Source organism: Schistocerca nitens, chromosome 1, assembly GCF_023898315.1.
Source record: "Schistocerca nitens isolate TAMUIC-IGC-003100 chromosome 1, iqSchNite1.1, whole genome shotgun sequence".
Lineage (NCBI taxonomy): Eukaryota > Metazoa > Arthropoda > Insecta > Orthoptera > Acrididae > Schistocerca > Schistocerca nitens.
This window is the reverse complement of record NC_064614.1, coordinates 606383583-606399941: the sequence shown is the minus strand read 5'-3', so window position 1 is coordinate 606399941 and position 16359 is coordinate 606383583.

Genomic DNA, 16359 nt, shown 5'->3' with positions numbered 1-16359 from the left:
TTTACGAAGTGCGGTGTCGATGAAGTACAATACTCGATTTGCCTTAGACATTATAAGATGAAAACATTTAAAACTTAACAATTCATTGATATGAAACTTCCTGGCAGATTAAAACTGTGTGCCCGACCGAGACTCGAACTCGGGACCTTTGCCTTTCGCGGGCAAGTGCTCTACCATCTGAGCTAACGAAGCACGACTCACGCCCGGTACTCACAGCTTTACTTCTGCCAGTACCTCGTCTCCTACCTTCCAAACTTTACAGAAGCTCTCCTGCTCCGCTGCAGAGTGAAAATCTCATTCTGAATTCATTGATAGTATACAAAAAAATAGAAAGTAGCTGATCTGCTGCCTGTGTCTACATAATATGCCTTTATCCGCTTGTAGCCCTTGAAAATTGATTAATTAACGCAAAAAATAAAGTTCTCGAACCTCAGTTTTCCCCCTTTAGCAGTGACCATTCGTAATGCCCAAATGGTGGCATGATCCTAGATAACATGATTTTTGAACAGAGTTTCCAAAAATTTGTATGAATAGGACACTAACAGTGATTTTTATAGTATTCAATCACTTACTGCTTCACGAGGAAAAGCAGCAAACTATGGACCCACTAAGTTTTCTTTTATTTGCCTATTTATTTTAATGTTTTGATTCTATGTATCTTGAAACCAGGGGTGTCAAAATTTTTCAAATCTTTGGTCTGTTTGTGCGTTAATTAAGGGAAATAATAGGGATAAAAAACCGAAAATCGGTCATTTCAGAAACCGGTTATTTTGAGCGGTTTTAACAGTCAGGTTAAACTGGAGATGTAAATACCGATATAGCCTCCTCCAGTGCACACGATGACCAACCTGGTATGCTAGCGGTATGCGCATGCCTGGAAGTTGAAACGTCACAGTACAGAATCCTGGTCGGCCCACTGATATTTTCAGTCTGCCTTTAACCTAACCTCCACGTCTCAACGGTGTATAGATTCATCACGAACGACAAGTGATTCGCATTCCACGTTAAACTAAGGGGCCACTTTTCTATTGCTGGGGTATATTAGGGACACGCAAGTCACCGAAATGGTGTCCATTTAAGTGGGGACGTTGATGGAAAACACACATTATTTCAAAAATGCACCAAATCCACAGTTTTGGAGATACGGCAATGAAATTTTGTACCACGCTTTACATGAAAGTAACACATTTACATACAAAATCCTTTGATTATATATATTCAACTTTTTAAAATGAAATTTGACGTTTTATTTTCAAAAAATAATGTATGTTCCTTTTTCTCAGAAAGTATTCAAGAGATTTCTACAAAAATTTCTCTGTTGCATCTCTTTATATGTTGTAAGGTTTTCGGAATAGGTCAAATAGGAGAATTTTCATATTTTTTTAGTTATAATTCCACAAGTACAATTTTAAATTCATGCAAAATTCCAAGCACTTTGCCCCATATCTCAGCTTGCAGTCAGAATTTCAAAATTTGCTCTAGAGACAACGTTTATTAGGTTTACAGAAATATGTGTACAAAATTTCATAATTCTAGCATTCATAGAATCTGAGTAAAAGGTACATAAACTTTAAAAAACAAACTTTTCAGGAAACGCAATTTAAATTTCAGCCTAACTTTTTTCCTTAAGTCACTTCTTCAGAAGGCACCACATTTGTACTCTGGGTCGTCTTTCCCTTCAAGGCTTCTCTTCTGGTTTCTTGTTGTCTGTCTTCTTTCCTTTACCAGGTCTCCAACTGACTTTTCAGCTGCAGAGAAGCGCTGTAAATTGTTTTTCTCAGGATGTCTTGAGTAAAATTTTCTATCTTCAAGCCCATTCTGTCTAACACCTTCACCGTCCCGACGTTCCCATCATTAAATACAATAACTGCTGCTGACAACTGTAGCAGATGCATCGTTTCCATATGAGTGAATTTAGAGACTCATTTGGATTTTGGGTTTTGCCATGAACACACTTTTTGAGAAGTGCAGGATCGGCCAAAGAAGATCTATAAAACCAAAGAGTATGTATCACGGCTTTCTAGATGTATCCCGCACACGTTTGGTTGAAAGTAATACACAGAATCGTTGATCACTGAGCTGGTATTGAAGTGCTGCTTCAATACGAGGGCGTGGCAGGGAGGCCGCGTCACACTTTTAATTAATTTTCAGGCACTTCGGATGCGATTTCTACATTGAAACTTTGGGAACTTATTGTCCATGAGTTGTACCAACAAATAAAAGAATAAATCGATAATTGACATTTTTGGTCAATTTCATCAACGTCTCCCCTTAAAAGGCTTGCATCAGGTCGTTGAGTCACACGACGTTGTTATTATCGTATGTGTCACATGAACTGGGTAGATTAACTTGACGGACTCAGATCGCAATAGATCCCGGGAGCCACGTTGTGTGCGGTACTACTCACGCATTAAAACGTCCGCACCGTAATGAGGTTGTTACGGATGGGTTGCTTCGTCACATGGGTACCAACGTATCGCACACAGGGAGGGACTATGGCCAAATTCGTTAACTGTATTGTTGCGTTCGCCTAACGAGGCAGATCAGTGACCTTGACGTTTACTCTAGGTTGGTTGGTTGGTTGGTTGATTTGGGGGAGGGGCCTAACAGTGAGGTCATCGGTCCGATCGGATTAGGGAAGGAAGTCGGCCGCGCCCTTTCAAAGGAACCATCCCGGCATTTGTGTGAAACGATTTGGGGAAATCACGGAAAACCTAAATCAGGATGGCCGGAGGAGGGTTTGAATCGTCGTCCTTCCGAATGCGAGTCCAGTATGCCACACTCTAGGCTAATGCTATACGAGGGCGTGATTTCAACCTTGTGGTAAAATTCTATCGATTCTCCACTCTTTTTGTCAATCTAAGGTTTATTACAAGCACTCGATCGGTATGTAACCGACTGCTTCGCACTAGAGGCTCGTTGTTCTTCATAACCTAAAGTTTCATGTAATAAAAGTTGGTGTTCATGTAGCACAAGATAACTGGTACTTTTTGGTACGTACAGCAGCTCCGTGAACCGGCTTCATCTGTCATCTAGGATATACAGTTAATTTTATTTTGTAACTATGGTGCTTTTATATAAATTTATAAGGTAAATAGCTGTATCATGTTCGCCCATTTTGTTAATTTCAGAGCTGCTAACCTGAAGATGGTCACTTTTGACTGAAACCAGTTACCGACATTAACAAATAAGTAATAGTTGCAATATGGACTGAGTGTTTCTGTTAAGCTGTTGAGTACGATCACTGTCGTTTCATTATGACTTCAAAAATTACAGCGTAAAATGACTTGAAAATATCGATCCTTTCGAACCGGTCTCTTACTTATATTGCCTGTATTTACTTTATCAACTTTCATCGTGTGGTTGAAGTTTTGGCTTTTGGTTTCCTGTTTACAAGTTACCCCCGACAGTACTATCGTTTGTTGGAAGTCAGAACCACCTATTATTTTCAATAAAATAATAAGTTTTGCGATTGTCAGTTTCCAAGAATTTACTCCACGAAGCGAGAGTACTACTCAGCTCACTTTTTGACAATTTCTTTAACAGCACTCTATAGCATCTGAGAGATCTACATCTACGTACACATATACACGACTACCCTACAATTCACACTTAAGTGTCTAGTAGAGAGTTCATCGAACCCCTTTCACACTATTCCACTACCATTCCACCATTTATCAGCGCGCGGGGAAGCGAACTCTTAAACCTTTCCGTGCGACCTTTGATTTCTTTTATTATAATGATAATTTCTCTCTATGCAGATGGGTGTCAACAAAATATTTCCGCTTTCGGAAGCGATTGACATTTCGTGAAAAGATCTCTACGCAACGAAAAACACCTTTGTTTTAATAATTGCCACTCCAACTTGCGTATCATATCTGAATCACTCTCCTATTTCGCGATAATGCCAAAGGAGCTGCTCTTGTATGATCTTTTTCGATGTTCTCTGTCAATCCAATGAAATGATCGTATGGCACTATTGCCCAGGAGACCCAATCCGTGGAGATTCAGCCGACGGGTTGCAAGTCTTATTCAGGGAACGGCAAATTAGGCGACTTGCGCGTCGGTGATGACGAAAGGATTATGAGGACAACACAACGCCCAGTCCACAAGAAAATCTCCAACCCGATCGGGAATAGGACCTGGGACCACTGCATAGTGGACAAACACGTTACCACTTTTTTTTATCCCATTTTGTTCTATATTGTTCGTTGAATTTATTCGGGGCGGACTTCAGGTGACACCCGTTTAGGTTCTTCGTTGATCTGTTCAATCAACTTTTTTTATTTTATTCTTTACCGAACACGCTGAGCCACCATGCCGGCTCACTCAGCTAAGCAGGAAGGATCGGGTACTGCACCGCAATATTCTATCAGGAGACGGAGTGGCATAGTGTAGGTAGTCTCTTGAGCAGGCCAGTTGCATCTTCCACGTGTTCTGCCAATAAAACGCATTCTTCGGTTTGCCTTCCCCTACAGTCGATGTATGACGTCGAAACCTAGACAGAGGTAACGCGTTTAATCAAAAAGACGACATTTTAACTAATATTAATCGGTAACTTTCAAAATACTTCGCCTTAGAAAAACCCAATTAAGATCTGTAATGAAACGTTTGACATGTTTACCAATCACATTTCGTTCAATTTTTATTTTGTCGTTTTTGAAGTGATATTTATATTGTATGTTTTTAGCCTTTCTATGACCATGCCAAAACGGTTCAGTCACGTATTATCAGCAAGTGTTGTATGCGACTATACCGGTAATCTATGAGGGTCCCTAATTCTGTTTCAATGCATTGGATTTTGCTTCAAATTTGCCATCAGTATCATTTGAAATTGTATAAACGGCAATCTGATTCAAAAGGGTCTTTGTAATTCTGGTGCTTGGCTTGGTTGTGTACCGTCACCCGGAAAAATTATGTTAAGCGTGTGTCCCATGTGAAGAAAGAAAACCTGCATGTTAATCTAAGAACGCCGATTATCCACACTTGTCAATAAATCTGAAACTATAGAAAGTGAAAGAAAGCTGAAATTTGGTTAATAATGCACATGGAAAAATAAATGTAATTATGTATAATCTACTTATTGTAATAGCCCAAAGAGGGTGAATTCTATAAAATCGGTGACAATGAACTATGTCTCTGATGCTAAAATGTCTTACTTTTGCTTTTGTTCTGGAAGCGAAAAGCTAGATACGTATTTTCTTTCCGCAATGCATGTATTAAACGTAATTGCGTGTTCCTCTATTTCGTCTCTCTTCATGTGAGATAGTTAAGAAGATAATAATATAAGAAATCTGATATGGAGACTCTTTTGGCCATCTGCCTTTCGTTTGTCGTTATGGTGCACAGGCAGCCATTACGTAGACGTTGCAAACATTGATTATTTACGGGCCTCATCCGACAATATAAGTATAGGAAATAAGTGTAAACAGCTTTCCTTAAAGCAGGGTGATTACAATTTGCCAGACAATATTGAGATATCAGATTACATTAAAAGGTGAAATTAATTTTTAGTAAGTTACGTAAAAGCATTTAATCGTTAAAACCAGGTCAGAAAAGGATATTACTATCATCATTGCTACAATATAGCTAGGTAGGTGGCTGTGTCGCCTCTCTCCGTCATATTGTTTTACACCTCTCAATATTTATTTTTGTTCTCGACGATTTACGTATATGGTATATGCTGGGAGCATAACTGTATTGAGAACCAAACTTTCGCAAAGCACTTATTAGTCTGTTTCGCCTACATAGTGCATATCATTGCTGTCAGAGTGTAAAAGTAGCCGTTCATACGAATGTTCGAATACCCATACGAAGAGTTACCGACACACTTAAATAACGGAGAGAGGGATGTATAGCTGACGCCATAGGAGTAATGTCACAGGCCATTATAATGAAAGAAGCTGACTTAGCTGAAGGCAGGCAGATTTGTCAGCTAGTTTCGGTAATTGCTAGTAATGTGACAGGAGAAACGTCTATTGGTTTGGGCTAACAGTTTCATCTGACACACTGTGTGTATTCGTCTCTGAGTATGAGTGTGGTAGCAACGCTCATAAAGCTCGTACTGAAGTGGAGAAGGGAGAACGTACTTTCACCCGAATTTTCTTGGGAAGTAGTATCAAACTAAAGTGTTTTTCATAAAACTTGATGCTAGCACGAAACTCTATAGCAGTTAAATGGAGACCCCATATTGGATTTACGTAGTTCGTTGTTTTCGTAGTATAACTTGTGTGTTATGGTAGTATGCCGTTACAAGGCAATGGCGCATTGAAAATTTGTCACAAACGCGTCACTCTTGGTACGATTTGTTATAATTAAATGACAGTTAATGACTTATCAATGGTTAAAGCTTTCACCACACCGTAAGATGAAAGACAATCTCAGAAGTTGAGTGAACTGATTGTAGCATAGTGTGCTAGAAAAAAAACAAGGAAGCAACGTTCGCATTCTCCTATATTCTAATTTTTCTTCACCTTCGCATTTATAAAATACAGGGTGTCCACAAATTATATTTGCAACTCAAGACTTTAACAACGTTAAGACTAAACTAGATATTAACAAATGGATTTCAACATGTGATAAATCATAGAGACATTTTTCCTTCCAGGTGGCGCAATTTTGACGCAAAATTGAACTTGACGCAATGCATTTGAACATGTCACCGTGAAAATCTTGAATCGCACGTGGAGAGAAATGGAATTCCGTCTAGTATTATCCTTGCTGCTAAGCATAGAGTAAATATCTCTGGATTGAGCACTCACATGCGCAGAACAGATTTTGTGTTGTCAACATACATTGCCGGCCTGGTCACTTGATCTCGGGACGTCGTGTGTTTGTTCGTATAGCGCCCTGTATATTTAGAATGTCACTACATCCCTAGTACAGACGGATTCTTTTCGTACGTATCGTGGATTATTTATATATGTTGCGAAGACATTTTAACAGTATCCATTTGATACCGGGAATAAACCAGCTACGTAACTTTTAAGGGCAAGTGATATTACATTCAGCTTCTTTGCGATAGGTGTCATAGTTCAGATGCACTCGATTTTTGGTAGTTTTTGGTATGATACCGCACTTTATAGTATTACAGAGCCTGAAGTACATTTTGCAGTGATAGTCCTGCAAAACGACTTGACAGTACGTTAGTACTTTCGCAAGTGTCCGAAAAACACCGAATTTACCACACATTAGCGATTATATCCCTGCTAATTCGTCCTTTTTTCTTGAATTTCTGCGTATTTATTTTCTCGTTTTTGCGACCTAAAGCACAATTTTTCTTACTGGTGGCATTTTAAGTACTTGCTGCCAGTTCATTAAATAAATAGTAGACGGAGTAATCTATATACATAATTGGCAAGTCACTGATAAATGCATGGAGGATAGTATTTACTGAAACAACTAACCTTTCCCTTTCCTGTTCCACTAGCAAATTTACGAGAGGAAGCGATTGTTTGTAAGCTTTTGTACGAGCCGTAATATCTATTATATAGTCATAAAATCGTAAAAAAATAGGTCTACAGAAGCAAGTCTTAATTATAATGCGTCTCGAAATTTTTAAACGTATAAGTGTCTCTTACTAAAATGAAAACTATAATTAGAGCTATATGGAATGTACCCATGAAAAGTTACTATCCCTCCTTTCACATATTTTTCATTCGATCCGTAGCAACAACGTAATTCACCAACGCTATTACACTATCAACAAACGGTGAAACACAACAAAAACTCTTGGTATTATAAACTTCAAACGCTGCAGAAAGCACACAGGCACAGCGAAGTCCCGAGATCACGTGACAATCCTGGTTTAATGTTGACAACATGCGCAGAACGCAATGCTCACTCCAGAGATATTTACTCTATACTGCTAAGGGTGCACATACTGGTGTGTGTGAATGAGGAAATAAAACATTATGAGTTATCTAATCACATATCGAAAACTATTTGTTAACATGTAGTATAGTTTTAAAAGCATTAAAGTCTTAAGTTATAAAGATAAATTATGGACACCCTGTATTCTGTGACTTTCTTACTAATCTGATAATATTATTTTCAGCAGTATTCGATGTTATTTACATATAAGAGCACACTCTCTCAGGAGTTAGTTTGTTCGATTTTCTGTCTTAAGGTAACGGAGAATTAAATTGCTGCGAACAAATTCCAGAATGAATTTTCACTGCAGCGGAGTGGTCGCTGATTTGAAATTTTCTGGCAGATTAAAACTGTGTGTGGGACTGCTGCCTTTCTCGGGCACGTGTTTTACAGACTGAGCCATCCAAGTATCCAAGCATGATTCAAAACCCATCTCCCTTCCTTAGTGCTCTACTTTCGCCAATACGTCATCTCCTACCTTCCAAACTACACAGAAGTTCTCCTGCGTATCTAGAGTCTAGTACTCCTGGAAGAAGGGTGGCTTAGCCACAGTCTGTGGGGGATTGTTTCCCAAATGCATTTTTACTCTGCAGGTTCGAGACCTGGTCCAGCACACAGTTCTAATCTGCCAGGAAGTTTCATGTGTCCTTATCATTACCAACCTTACAACATACAAATGTAAGGAATATAATCCACAACTACGCTGTTCGGGAGTCAAGCTACCATCATATGGCAGTCTGCCTTCAACCCTCCATACACACGTGGACAGCCAGATGATGGGAGTATAACTCCCGAAATCTGTTGCTTTGAATTACATTCCTCACATTTGTGTGTTGTACGCTAAATAACAGTAGGGTAATGATTATCTTCACAACCGCTCCTCTAATCCGTGAGATAGATAATATTAGAGTTTCATTTGTATTCTTGCATGTCGTAAATATTTGGGTGCTTTTTCCGAAAAGCTGCGATTTCCGAGAGTGTTTGTATTCTTGCTTGTCACGAAAATTTATCTGCATATTTCTGAATATGTCGCAATTTCCGATACTGAGGTTAAGACAGGAACTAAGAACACAGCATAAATTCCTGCGAGTGAAAGGAGTAGCAATGACAGTTGTATTCTTGCTTATAGCAAATAATATCAAGGGAAGTAGCTAGTTTCATCCGAATCTCGATGCGACCAAACTCGACACGCATGTTTTTATTTTGTGCTACAGGTTAATAATAGTAAACAAATGGTTCAAGTGGATCTGAGCACTATGAGACTTAACATCTGAGGTCATCAGTCCCCTAGAACTTAGAACTACTTAAACCTAACTAACCTAAGGGCATTGCACACATCCATGCCCGAGGAAAGATTCGAACCTGTGACCATAGCGGTCGCGCGGTTTCTGACTGAAGCGCCTAGAACCGCTCGGCCACATCGGCCGTCAATAGTAAACAATACAAGACTTTCTGTTGTACTGAAATCATTGAAATCAACTTCGAAACCGTATGAAGCTGCGAGCCTGAAACTGCAGACAAAACAGCTCTAAAAAATAAATGTATCCACGGAGTCTTGTATTTGAGAATGTACTGACGGGGGCTCGAAGTGTATGCCAAAACGCAAACATAGATTTCAACGGGTTACGTATGTGTATCAGAGAGGGAATCCACCGTCACACGTAACAACTAAATACCTTAATGAGATTTTCACTCTGCAGCGGAGTGTGCGCTGATATGAAACTTCCTGGCAGATTAAAACTGTGTGCCCGACCGAGACTCGAACTCGGGACCTTTGCCTTTCGCGGGCAAGTGCTCTACCAACTGAGCTACCGAAGCACGACTCACGCCCGGTACTCACAGCTTTACTTCTGCCAGTACCTCGTCTCCTACCTTCCAAACTTTACAGAAGCTCTCCTGCGAACCTTGCAGAACTAGCACTCCTGAAAGAAAGGATATTGCGGAGACATGGCTTAGCCACAGCCTGGGGGATGTTTCCAGAATGAGATATTCGTTGTGCAGCGGAGTGTGCGCTGATATGAAACTTCCTGGCAGATTAAAACTGTGTGCCCGACCGAGACTCGAACTCGGGACCTTTGCCTTTCGTGGGCAAGTGCTCTACCAACTGAGCTACCGAAGCACGACTCACGCCCGGTACTCACAGCTTTACTTCTGCCAGTACCTCGTCTCCTACCTTCCAAACTTTACAGAAGCTCTCCTGCGAACCTTGCAGAAGTTGTGAGTACCGGGCTTGAGTCGTGCTTCGGTAGCTCAGTTGGTAGAGCACTTGTCCGCGAAAGGCAAAGGTCCAGAGTTCGAGTCTCGGTCGGGCACACAGTTTTAATCTGTCAGAAAGTTTCATATCAGCGCACACTCCGCTGCACAATGAAAATCTCATTCTGGAAACATCCCCCAGGCTGTGGCTAAGCCATGTCTCCGCAATATCCTTTCTTTCAGGAGTGCTAGTTCTGCAAGGTTCGCAGGAGAGCTTCTGTAAAGTTTGGAAGGTAGGAGACGAGGTACTGGCAGAAGTAAAGCTGTGAGTACCGGGCGTGAGTCGTGCTTCGGTAGCTCAGTTAGTAGAGCACTTGCCCGCGAAAGGCAAAGGTCACGAGTTCGGGTCTCGGTCGGGCACACAGTTTTAATCTGCCAGGAAGTTTCAACTAAATACCTTGTCTGTTATGATTGCCTGAGAATCGCTTGTCTAGTAATAGTGTTTTATTCGTCCGTGCATCGCTCTTACAAAGATGTTCCTCATGTCTTGGCATCACAGTTTGAGAACAACAAAAATAGCATAATTCATATATACAGGCGTTTACATACTTCCAGGTCTAATTTAACAAGGAAGGACGTGAAATGATTTAAGGAAAACACACAAAACCTAAATCAGGATGGCTGGCTGAAGTCTGGGGACTTCACATACTCCTGAATACAAGGCCAGCACTGTTTTAAAGCCGCGCGAGATTAGCCGAGCGGTCTCAGGCGCTGCAGTCATAGACAGTGCGGCTAGTCCCGGCGGAGGTTCGAATCCAGTGTGTGTTTTTGTCCTTAGGATAATTTAGGTTAAGTAGTGTGTAAGCTTAGGGACTGATGACCTTGGCAGTTAAGTCCCATTAGATTTCACACACATTTGAACATTTGAACTGTTTAAAAAAAAAACAGTGCTACCTCATTAGATTTATTTCTAGTGTCCAAAACTATTTTGCAAAGAACTTATTCAGCAATGAAGAAAGGTAGTGCTACACTGTTCATTCATTTCTTCCTATCAGACACTGCAACATTACTCATACTATACACATGTTATTTCATAACGTAACACTATAAAGCCATCAGCTAACATCAGGACCATTGCTAGAATGTTTGATTTCTGTTCTGTGTACTGTAGCTTCCCGTTTACTAGCTTAAGAAACTGAGTCAACATCCACCTATAATGAGTGAAATGAACTCAGAAAAAGAATTAGGTGTTACTAGTATACCACACATTAAATAAATTTGGGAGCATAGCTTTCAAATGAAGAAAAGTAAGAATAAAAGGAAACATAATCTCAAGTGCTAAACTTTTCACGAAACCTCTACGCTGTGTTATGTAAGTAATCTCTCACTGTACAAAATGTGTTGCTTAACAGGTACTTTTTAACTGCCATTCTAAATAAGTTCATTTTATTATCTTTAATGCAATTGGGCAATTTGTTGTACAGTTTAATTTCTTGGTAGGGAATTCTGGTTCGACTTTATTGGTAAATGTGAGCTCGGTCTAGATCTTGTTCCATGGTCATGGGCTGTGCTGTTTGTGCAGTGATAATCATTATTATTTTTGCTATATATAACTGACTGCTAAATTTTCAGTAGAAAAAAAAAAAAGACTGGGTTGCAAAGATAGCAGAAGCTTTATTGGCGCGTTTCACCATTTTGAAGCATATTCAGAATTTGTTTAGGTAACGTATTTAAGTAGCCAAAACTTTCGGTTTTTCCTTCTGAAAATATATCACAGTTGCCGCACCATGGCCACGGAGTGGGAGGATTTATATGACAGGCAAACCTACTCAGAGTGATTAAAATCCCCCAATGTTTTAAACAGATGTTTAGAATGAGTTTGATTATTATTTTTGGTTGTTCCGTAGCATGAAAACTGTGTTCAAGCTTTGTGTATTTGTTCCCCAGAAAAGAATTCCATAGCTAAGAACTGATTGTAAATGTGAATGCTGATGAAATTCTGTTGCAGATATTTGTTTGTACAAATCTTTAACATAATGCAGCGCTTCAGCAACCGTGAACTGTTCAGACAATAAGAAATTCAGCCTTCAGTTGCAAGGTAATTTTTTTTTTAGTTTACCTAGGTTTCGATGCCAATAACGATATCTTCTCCAGAACCTATAAATTAACCCATATGGACATATATTAAACATTGAAATACATCATCAATCTAATTATTTCATAATAATGAAAATCGTGATACTTACAAATATTAAATTGTTTTGAGGGCCAAACGTTGGCCAGTCACAGGATAAAACTAATACAGCATAAAGATGCATAATCATAAGATTATCTCTGTCAATACTAAAAACAATAACAAAAAGGCAGATGGAGCTATGCCGGGCAAGGAATAAGGGTCACACGTAAGGCTGGTATTACACTATCAAATTTCTTTGTCCAATATCTTTGTCAAAGAAATTTGATGATATAATATGGAACTTTGTCAAATGTCGTCAAATATTTGATCAAATCTAGGGCCTCACTGTAGATTTGATCAAAGAAGTCGCCTGTCTTCTGTTCACTGCAATGTGACATGTTACCAGGTGGAGCGCTAGCATCGCTGCAGCGTTCTGTCATCTGTAGTGTTTTTATAAACATAGCTGGTAAATACAATTGGTGTGTGCCAAAACTACAAAATTAATAGAGATGTATGAATCTGATGAGGCGCTTTACAACGTGAGGCACCCTGAATACAAAAATAGATTAAGAAGATTGGAGACATGACCTGACCTAACCTATCCTAACCTAACCTAACTCTCTCCTGTAGCAAGGAATTGGAGTGTTACAGTGAGCCTGTCTTCTGCAGATATAGCGGTTCTTAAGCGAATATTGTGCTTTGTGATATGAGGATACACTTCACTGAGCACATACAGAAATGTACGCTCATCCATTCTTAAGTAATTGATGTACGACTTGACGTCCTCCACCATAAGCTCCTGAAACAAGTTTAGTTGAATGCTTTTATGTTGTCGTCGTAAAACCCACGGCTTCACCCAGGTACATTTACTTTTTTCCTTCGCTTCTCTTCCACATGTGCACACAGTGCAATTGTAGTACATGCAAATGCTTCGGTTAATAACAAATTGTTGTTGTCAGCCATCTTGAACTTTGACAAAAAATATGAAGACAGTGTAATACCCCTTTTTAGCGTCACATCGAAGATCTTTGTCAAATATATTTGACGAATATTTGATCACATCTTTGATCAAATCTTTGACAAAGAAATTTGATACAGTAATACCGGCCTAAGCAACAAGGAAACTAGGCATCGCGAGCAGTTCCGTGGCGAGGTTCGGCCAGCGGCCAAGAGTATGAGCGAGCGCTAGAGACAGGCTGTCTCAAAATTACTTAGCGCAACGTAAATTGTAAACAAAATGTGACAGGAAACAGTCCTGCAAATGGACAAACGCCTACCTATGGTACAGTACATTAAACAATTTTCCTAAGGTCTAGCTACTAAGTCAGGGCAAGAAAATTTACATTTAAATATTGTAATAAGAAGGCGAAGCCCCACTACAGTAACTAATAAATTTGTATGGAAGACACAGGCGGGCGAAGCATGAAATATCTTGAACATAAAACAGGCAAATTAAGAAACACCTTTGCAACTGGTGTCATTACCAGATTAATACAAAATACGAGGGGCGTTCAGAAAGTAAGCTCCGATCGGTCGCGAAATGGAAACGACTATGAAAATCCGATAAAGCTTTGCACAGATGTGTTGGGTAGTGTCTCTAGTATAACCCCAGTTAGCATCACGTCGCTCTTCTCATGTCTGAGCTCGCAGTGAGTGCGTAAAGATGTCTAGAAAATAGTGTCTGCCGCCAAGTACGAGGGCCTGGTGAGAAATTTCGCCTGAAGCTATGCAGCTAACATTACATAACTGTCGTGCTGTTTCTTCTTCAAGACAATTCTCAGCCGCATTCTGCAGGGGCAATGAAGATGCTCCTGCATCGTTTTCAAATGGAAATGTGAGATTACCCACAATACAGTCCGCAATTGTCTCCCCCTGAGTTTCATCTCTGGTCACATGAACCGCTGTCTTTGAAGACAACATTTTGACACAGACAACGAGGTGTAGGCCAGCGTGGAGAATTGGCGGAAAGCACTGGCGGCTGCCTTCTACGATGAGGCGATTGAAAAGTTGGTACAACGCTATGACAAAAGTCTAAGTCAGAACGGCGACTACGTAGAGAAGTAGCTGAAAGGTGTAGCTAATTGTTACAAGTAAAACATTTCTGATGTTCACTGTGGTTTCAATTTGGCAATCAATCGGAGCTTACTTTCTGAACAGGCCTCGTATATGGAGAGACAATGTACAAACGCACTATAATAAAGGGACAAAGCAGATAGGAAACAGCATCGGCCATTCGAAGCGGACCATGGGTCAACTCCACTCGAGTAAATGTTGAAATCCTTCGAAATAATTTCTATTTTTTAGTTGCAGCTCATCATTAAGTAAATTTTCTCTACCAATAATAAAGATGCTTAAAAATTTGCAGTTCTTCAAGGGTGTCTAACTTACATCCTTTGACTTCATTATGCAAAAGTTCTGCATCTTTTAGAGGCTTGAGAGCATGGGCCACTTGGACAAGATGTTCAGCAAATGTAGATCCTCGTGTTCCACCACCGCTTTTAGTCGACAGATGCTCTTTAAACCTAACAGACAGGGCCCTTCCTGTCTGGCCAATGTAATAACAGGGACATTCAGCACAAGTGATTTTATATACACCTGACAGGGATGATTTGCCGGCCGATGTGGCCGAGCGGTTCTAGGCGCTTCAGTCTGGAACCGCGCGACCGCTACGGTCGCAGGGTCGAATCCTGCCTCGGTCATGGATGTGTGTGATGTCCTTAGGTTAGTTAGGTTTAACTAGTTCTAAGTCTAGGGGACTGATGACCTCAGATGTTAACTCCCATAGAGCTCAGAGCCATTTGAACCATTTGAAGGGATGATTTATCAGCACCTTTATCAAGATAATGAACTAAGTTCTTTTGAAGGTTGTTGGTGGTAGAATAAGAAACTTTACACCCTAGGGTTTTTAATAAGCGACCTACCTTGTGGGATACGTTACCTATAAAGGGAACTGATACGTATTTCGTTGCCTGGTCTTGATTGTGCGTACCTGACCTGGAAAGGGTGGTAGTCTTCCTTCGTGTTTTTTTTGTTAAACAACTGTCTCACTATACTGGAATTATATCCATTATTCTGAGCGATTTTTTCGAGGACCTTTAATTCGTTCTGTAAATTGTCTGGCGAAAGCGGAATGGAAAGGGTTCGATGGATACTCGAGTGAAAGAAGGCCATTTTTTGGGCCTGAATCAGCTGGCGTGGAATCAGCTGGGATGACGTTGTCGGAATAGGTTGCTTTTCGAAAAATGTTGAAATCTATTTTGTTGCCAATAATGGATAGATCAGACTGAGATAGTCTAAGGTCCTATCAGCTGTCTCATTTTCTTGCGTGAAGCTGATTTTTGCATGGAGGTTATTGACAGTGGTAAATAACAGTTCTAGGCCTTCATGGGAACCTTCAAACACAAACAGCAAGTCATCTACATATCTCGCATAGAAAATTAATTCCGAAAAAACATCTGCTCCTTTGAGTTTATAAAAATCTCTGACATGATACCAGCTAACGGGCTGCCCATATCTATTTGTAGTAACGCTACTACAGCTAAAAATCAATATTCATGGCTAGAAATATTGTGTTTGCAGCATTTCATTCGAGACTGTTGTTAGCGCTGCTTAGAATACATGCAGCCAAAACGACAGTACGAGGCTTACTAAAACGAAGGGAAGAAACAGTTATATATAAATCACATTTGCAGTGGTGATCATTATGAAACTGTGTACTTGCTGTCGTGAGCGGCGACGCATTTCTCTTACTGACGACATTTGTTTGTCACTTGCGTGCCAAATGTGTATTATGTAATTTCATTCTGGTAGGACAATTTTGAACGCAATATTGTACTCTTCTCGTAAACATGAATTATTTCTGCTTGCCGAATGTTAGCTCTGTGGAACTCTAAATCAACTGCTAGTGTCATCGCTGTCAGTTTATGGCGAGTTGATGTTACTGGCGCACTTCCATCCCCTACTACAAATGACACTACTGTAACACGCGAAGCGTTGCTGTTCCTCCGAATCTACTTAACCGTTCTAGAAATGCTATCTGATTTTTATTGTTGATTACAGCAACTATTGTTTCATATGTGTACGTTTACGAATGAAGCTGCAAGCAATCTTCCTTTTTA